Source organism: Amblyomma americanum, chromosome 1 (assembly GCF_052857255.1).
Source record: "Amblyomma americanum isolate KBUSLIRL-KWMA chromosome 1, ASM5285725v1, whole genome shotgun sequence".
Lineage (NCBI taxonomy): Eukaryota > Metazoa > Arthropoda > Arachnida > Ixodida > Ixodidae > Amblyomma > Amblyomma americanum.
In genome coordinates, this window is record NC_135497.1 from 504908499 (window position 1) to 504915854 (window position 7356).

At 45.5% G+C, this 7356-nt stretch overlaps 1 pseudogene; it reads left to right on the plus strand.

The window, feature by feature from the left end:
* The first annotated feature begins 1558 nt into the window (after positions 1-1558).
* LOC144116144 (uncharacterized) lies at positions 1559-4907 on the plus strand (annotated as a pseudogene).
* The last annotated feature ends 2449 nt before the right edge of the window (positions 4908-7356 follow it).

A 7356-nucleotide genomic window follows, 5' to 3' on the forward strand; every position in this document is an offset into this window, starting at 1 on the left:
AGGTATCCAACAAAAATTTGGGAAAAGGATTCACGCTGACTACGCTGTAAAAGACGGCGTCAATCTGCTAGTAGTGGTCCACGCATATTCTAAATGGATTGAAGTGTTCGGCATGACATCGACAACTACCGCTAGAACATTGGAAAAACTGGACACTCTCTTCGCGGCCTACGGCTACCCCGAAGAAGTAGTTACCGACAACGGCCCGCAATTCACTTCGGATGAATTTGAACAGTTCATGAGGCACAGGGATATCAAACACACGAGGACACCTCCGTATCATGCAGCTTCAAATGGAGCCGCAGAGAGACTCGTAAGAACGACGAAGGAAGCGCTCCTAAAACAGGTTCTGCACGATAAAAATGAGAGAGTAAAGAGTACAGTACAAGACCGCCTGAATAAATTTTTTTTTGTTATCGAAACACCCCACATTCGATGACTTTGCGGACGCCTGCTGAAGTTTTCCTCAAGCGTCTGCCCCGAATTACTTTGTCTCTTCCCAAACCAAGTTTTGCAGGGGACATGGCGGAGCGTCAGAGACTAGACACGGAACAACGTAACGACCGAAGAGGATGCGCTGAATCCTTCTCCGTGGGCGATGCAGTCTACGTGAAAACTACACGTGGTGAGCCTGTATCGTGGCTTGAAGGTACTGTTGAACAAGTTGTCAGCCCAGTCACGTACATGATTAGGGTTCAAGGCCGACTACAGTTCACTCACGTTGATCACCTGCGGACCAGAAAGACCAGCGTATGGACTGAAGCCACCAATCATACGACAACACTAACCGGTCAGGAGAAAGATGGGGCGAATGGTCTAGGAGGTTCAGAAGATCCGCGATGGGTTTCCGAAGGTTTGTCTTCTCAAGAGGTCTTTTCCAGGTCCCTGGATCGGACAATCGAAGTGCAGAGCCAACCTTCTCCAAGAAGAGATCCAACTCGGGGGACCTCTTCAGAGCCAAGGGTGTCCGCCGACCAACAGACTCCTCGGGCCCTGCTACCAAGACCACCACAGGACCCACAAGCAGTGGCAGGTGGAGGGCGTCCAGAGCGCGGCGAGACCAGATCTAACGGCACAGCACATGAGGAGCCTACCCCTACAGGAAACCAGTCATCAGCAGTAGCATTGCGACGAAGCACCCGTGCGCGAAACCCTCCCGAGAGATACACTACAGAAGAGATAGTAGTAATTAAAATGACTTTTGTTTCACTAAGAAGGGAAGAATGTGATATGTTATCAGTTCAAGCACGTGCCTATGACGTAGGACCGTCTCGGCACATGCTATAAAAGCAGAGGCGTCGTGGAATAAAACACATTCGTTCCTGCCCTCGCTCGTGCGTCGTGTCTTCTCTCGGCCACGACAGAACAGATGGTGCAGCCAAAACAAAACCTTTGCTTTAGGTTTATACTTCCACAGCCCAAAAGGTTACAGATATTGCAGGAAACTCCTGAAACTTCCATCTGTTAGGTCAATGCAGCTGTGGCTTGCACGCGTACCATTGAGGGTTGGATTTTATCCTGAAGTTTTTGATTTGATCGAGAAACGGGCGGCGTCTTTTCCACGGCAAGACAGGGCTTGCACCATAATTTTTGATGAAATGCATGTTTCAAAGGAGCTGTCGTACAATCCAGTGCCGGACAGATTTGAAGGCCTTGAAGAGTACAGTGCAGCACAAGGTCCAAATCTTGCAAACAAGGCGCTTGTGTTCATGGCCAAAGGAATATGTACGCCGTGGAAGCAGCCTCTTGGCTACTTCTTTGCAGATAAGGCAGCGCCTGCAACTGTTCTGTATGACCTCCTCTTCAAATGCCACAAAATGTTGGTTGGAGCTGGATTGCAGCCTGTGGCTGTGGTTTGTGATCAGGGGAACCAAAATGTTTCTCTGTTTTCGAAACTTGTGACCCCTGAAAAGCCGTACTTAAGTGTGAATGGTGAACCGCTTTTCTTTATTGTTGATCCACCGCATTTGCTCAAGTGCTTGCGCAATATGCTCTTCAAGTATGACTTCAGGGTAGGCAGTGACACAATTAAAAGCTCGTACATACGACAGGCTTATGAGAAGGATCGAGAAATGCAAATTCGGTCCATCCCAAAGTTGAGTGCCCGGCACTTTAACTTTTGCTTCGAAGATGTCTGTGAAACTCGCAGCACAGGTATTCAGCAATCATTGCGCTGCTGCATTGTGCACATTGGTAACATTCCAACAGTTGCCATCAGAGGCTATCCACACAGCCAGATTTGTTGAGAGGATCGATAGACTCTTTGACAGTCTAAATACTTCACAGAAGCGGGGAAAGTCTCCGTATGCATCTGCAATTTGTGCAGGATCTGTGCATGAAGAGTTTTTGGAAGAGTGTATTGCAGTTTTCGAAAACATCGAAGTTCTAGGCTGTGCGCGGCAGCCTCTTTGCATCCGTGGCTTCTGCTAAACTATGAGGGCTGTGCTGCTGTTATGGAACCACCTGGCCTCTCGCTATGGTTTGACATACCTCCTTACCAGGCACCTGAACCAGGATGCACTTGAAAACACCTTTGCTATTGTTAGGTCGAAATCTGGATCGAACAGCAACTCGTCTTGCCGGCAGTTTCAAGCAGCATTTAGGCATCTTTTAGTTGGCAACCTTTTCAAACTGTCGGAAAGCAGCAACTGTGCTGAAGACATGTCTAGCCTTCTAGCCACTCTCCCAGTTTGTTTATCTAAGTCTGCTCCTTCTCTCTGTACAGCTGCCACATCTTTGCCAGTTGCAGTAGAAGTTTTGCCATACGATTATCAGTCTCCAATACTAGAGAACAACATTGTCTATTTTGCTGGCTGGCTTGCCTACAAGTTTATGAATGATCACAGGTGTGTTACAGGGCCACATACGTGCGAGGTGAGGCTAGAAAATGCCGCCTTTGCCGATCAGAGCCAAGTTCTCTTCAACTTAAGTGTCAAAAATCCTGGAGAAGGTGACTTTGGGAGCCAGTCAGTTCCTACACCCTCGTTTGTAGCTTTCATCAATGCTTGCGAGCAGGTTTTTGTCGCATATAGTTCTAATATTGTGGGAAAAGAACAAGTAGGGCATGATCTGTGCATGTTGCTTCATGCCAAGGTAGAAAAATCGCTGACTGTGTGTGGTGATGACGATTATGATGGTTTGTTTGCCCTGTTCGTCAGGGTGAGGCTGCATTGGCTTGCACGCAGAAAAAATCTTGAACTGCACAGTCAAACTACTAAACGGAAAGCCACGAAGCAAGCACTGAGGCTAAGCAAATGAAAAGGATGCAATTCCTGAGCTGTTGGCTGAATATTTTGTGAAGTTGCAGGCTATTATGCAGCCTGTGCAACAAATCAGCTTAGTCTGGTTTAACGGTTGCAAAGGGTTTTTTCTGGTTCACAGCCTGGTTTTATTTTTTTATTTTTTACTTGTGTATTTTGATTTGCTAGGATGTGACGTGGTTGCTCACAGGGGCAATGGTTTAACAATGTAGCATCTTTCATCGTTCATTCCACTATGTCACTCTTTTAGGGTACTTTTATGCCATGTACAGCCTGTTCAAGTGTCACCTATGTACTTGTGCAATATTGTCAGATAAAACGCCATACCGATAAAGCGAATGCCTCTGAAAGGAGACTTTCTAGGCAATGGATTAACCTAGTTTCCGTGGCGCTGGGATTAATTTTTCCACCTGCTTGCCCCCCCTGCAGTTCCGTGCTGGCAGGTATAATGAAATCAACCATTGTCATCATAACTACCACTCGGCACCACTGGCTACCAGGCCACCTTTTAGCAGGCTAGTTGCATCTCCGAGTTTTTAGTAGGATCTTTGTCAGCGCAACGAACAGAACAGCGCTGGACTTTTATCTGGCTATATTGTAGCGTACAGTACACTGATTACATGCTTTACTGCCCCGCGAATGTCCTTGCACTTCACTGTACGCTGTACTTCATGTGTACTTTTGTTGACGTAAAATTACTTCAAATTGATCCGGCTAACGACTGGAAGTACTCTGGAGATGGTACGCCGGCTCAATGTATGGTATTTGCTCCTACGTTGAGCACGTTTGAGGGTGCTAAAGCTGGCTTTAACATTGCCTTGCAGATGTAAACGCACCTGCTATATTCTTTCAGCTGAAGAAATTAAATGTGAAGAATAACCCCAGTGTGTTCTATGGTCTGTGTTGATGAGCCTACTTATGTCATGTTATGTTTGCTTCAATTGAAGCTGTCGTAGCATTGTTTTCTATACTTTTCAATTTCCTAACTGACAACGTTCGTGGCACATCAGGGCTTTTTCCTATCTGCACTGTGACTATTGAGATGATTAGCCAACTTAAACAATACTGCTTGTGCTGCCTGTGACATGTATTTTTTGTTTGTGTGCCAAGTGTGTGCTTTGTGACTGTATTTGTTTGGTTGCTGCAATAAACAATGAATATGAAACTATGAAAACCATACTTGCCGTACACTCTATTGCGAACTGTGCACTTGAGCCAGTGCTTTGTGCATCATACCTTGCATCATACCTTGCTGTACTCAAAAGCTCTCAAAAGTACTAGCACCAGTATTTGCACTACGAATCATGCATGCTTCGCCAGTGTCTGGAAGTGTTGCTGCCTTTCTATGCTGCCCCTCCTTTACCAGTCACTTTCATTGCGTTCCCAATTGCACATTAACAAGGCCATAACTAGCAGGAACTCGAGCACATTTGACTGGCAAAGGTTGGGGCGCGCTGAAAGGCAGCAACCTTCGAGAGGTACGGGCTCGAAAACGCGGATTCTACAGAAAGACCGCTTTATAATTCACGCCAAAAGCATACGTATGCGTGACGTCATTCTACGTCACGTTTGCGTAGTTTTCCCCCCAAAATCCAGGGGGCGCTGGAGTGCCCACGAGCCGCCATTTTTTGGACCAATGGGCGTCTATGGAGCCTTCGCTACCAGTGTACATCTACCTTGGGCCTACTGCGAGGAGGACTTTTTTATTTATTCCTAAATTACAGGGTGCAAGCACACCTTTATAATTTAACTTAAATACCAACAAAGAGCACTTGACCTCTCTTGCACTACAATATGTCCATCGAAATCATTTCAGGGTTCCTTTCAGCATGCACTTTTTATTTTTTTTTACCAGCATTTATCGCAAGTGTTTTTATTTGAACAGATAGGTGCAAAATGCACTGCTTGCAATACCATGAACAAGTAACATCTTCACGTGTGGTGCACAAATTGCAACATACAAACATGATAAACATGACAAGACTAGCGGCCTACGTGTTACCACAGCTTCTACGTGAGTTATGTAAACATAAAACGCACTTCAGCCCATATTAAACCATGGTACACATCTAAAGCAATGCGCTGTACGTGTGTAATACATTTCGCCTGACTTGAAAATGTGTATCACCCACAAAATGCATGAATATCAATACGACAACGTGTAATGAATTTCTGCTCAATGGCAAACCATAGCAGTTCCGAGAATATTGACGCACAACGGAATGCATCATGAATATGGCAAGTTGTGCTGTCATAATGACTAACATGACAAAATTCTCATTCATCATCATCAGCCTCACTACGCCCATTACAGGGCAAAGGCGTCTTCCATGTCTCCCTAATTAACCCTGTCCTTTGCCAGCTGCGTCCACTGTGCCCGCAAACTTCTCTCAACCGCCCACCTAACTTAGTTCCGCCCCCTTGCTGTGCTTTCCTTCTCTTGGAATACACTCCGTTACCCTGAAGGAGCAGCGGTTATCTTGCCTTCCAATTACATGCCCTGCCCTAGGGATATTGGTAAACTGCCGTTCATGATCTGAGAGGAGCGGTCATATCTGCTCCACCCCATTCTTATCCGTCTAGTTTTTTTCCATCTCACGATCAGCTGTCATTGCCAATTGTGAACTGCTGTTCCCTTGCTAGACTGTAGAACATTACTTTGGCTTGCTGGATGTTAATTTTTAGACCCACCGTTCTGCTCTGCCTAACTCGTTCATCACCTGAGTGACTCGGCAAGGCAATATCATCAGCGAATTGCAGATTATTTAGGTACTCTCCATTTACTCTTATTCCCAACTGCTCACATTTCATGCCTCGGAATACCTCCTGTAAACAGGTGGTGAATAGCATTGGCGAGATCGTGTCTCCTTGCCTGGCGTCCTTCGTTATTGGAATTTTAATGCTTACTTCATAGAGGACTATGGTAGCTCTACAGTTCCTATATATACCTTCCAATATTTTGGAACAAGTCATGGTAAGCCCCGTCGTGGCACCCCACTGTTTTTTTGAAGTATTCTGCTACCGATGTGGAGCAGGTTAACTGTCAGCCGTGGCGGTCACATTGCGACGGACAAACAGTGTGCGTGCGCTACGCAATGTGTACACACGTTCAAGAACCCCGTGGTGTAAATTAACCCGGAGCCCTCTACAACATTGTTCCTATAAGCACGTGTGTCACAACGTGTCGTTAAAGTACACAATCGTGAATGTGCAAAGGAGGAAGATTAATGAACATATGAAAAACCAAACACTGAGTAGATATAGCATACCTTGTGTGTCTTGCAGAACGTAAAAAGGTAACATCTAAAAACGAAATCAAAGTAAACAGTACATATCACACACCTTGTGTGTGTCTTGCACAATGTTGCAAGGTACCATCGCAAAAAATTTCCACACACACTTCAGACTGGTTATGTGCAGGAATGTGAAAGCACGTGCGTATGACACCACCTGGAACACTGCACGAGAAATGGTTAGTTGCAATTTTGACACAAATGTAGCATGGAAAAGTTGCGCCATATTGAACTCAGTCAGTGGGGGGTGTATAACGCGAATGTCATGTATATGACCGTCGGGAAAGGCGGCCCTCGGCTTGCCGTGTGCGCCATGCGATCACGTGATGACGGCAAATTTATCCTCACATGACTGGGATTTTCTGTACCATCTGCGAGGGCTCATACATGCCGTCAGGTTTTCTCGTAATGGGACTAGCAATGCTTCCACATTGAAACACGGAACCAAAGTAGGCAACGAATACTGCACAGCCTGTACACTGCACACAAGTTAAAATGTACAAAAGGAAAAAAAACATTCATACACAAGCCCCATGCGCCTGGCAGGGAAATAAAAAAATGTTCTGCACCTTGCAGAAGGAAAATACATATATACATAACGCCTGCACCCGGCAGGGAAATAAAAAAATGTTCTGCACCTTGCAGAAGGAAAATAAATATATACATAACGCCTGCACCCGGCAGGGAAATAAAAAAATGTTGTGCACCTTGCAAAAAGAAAATGATTGTATACATAATGCCTGCACCCGGCAGGGAAATAAAAAAATATTGTGCACCTTGCAGAAAGAAAATGAATGTACGCA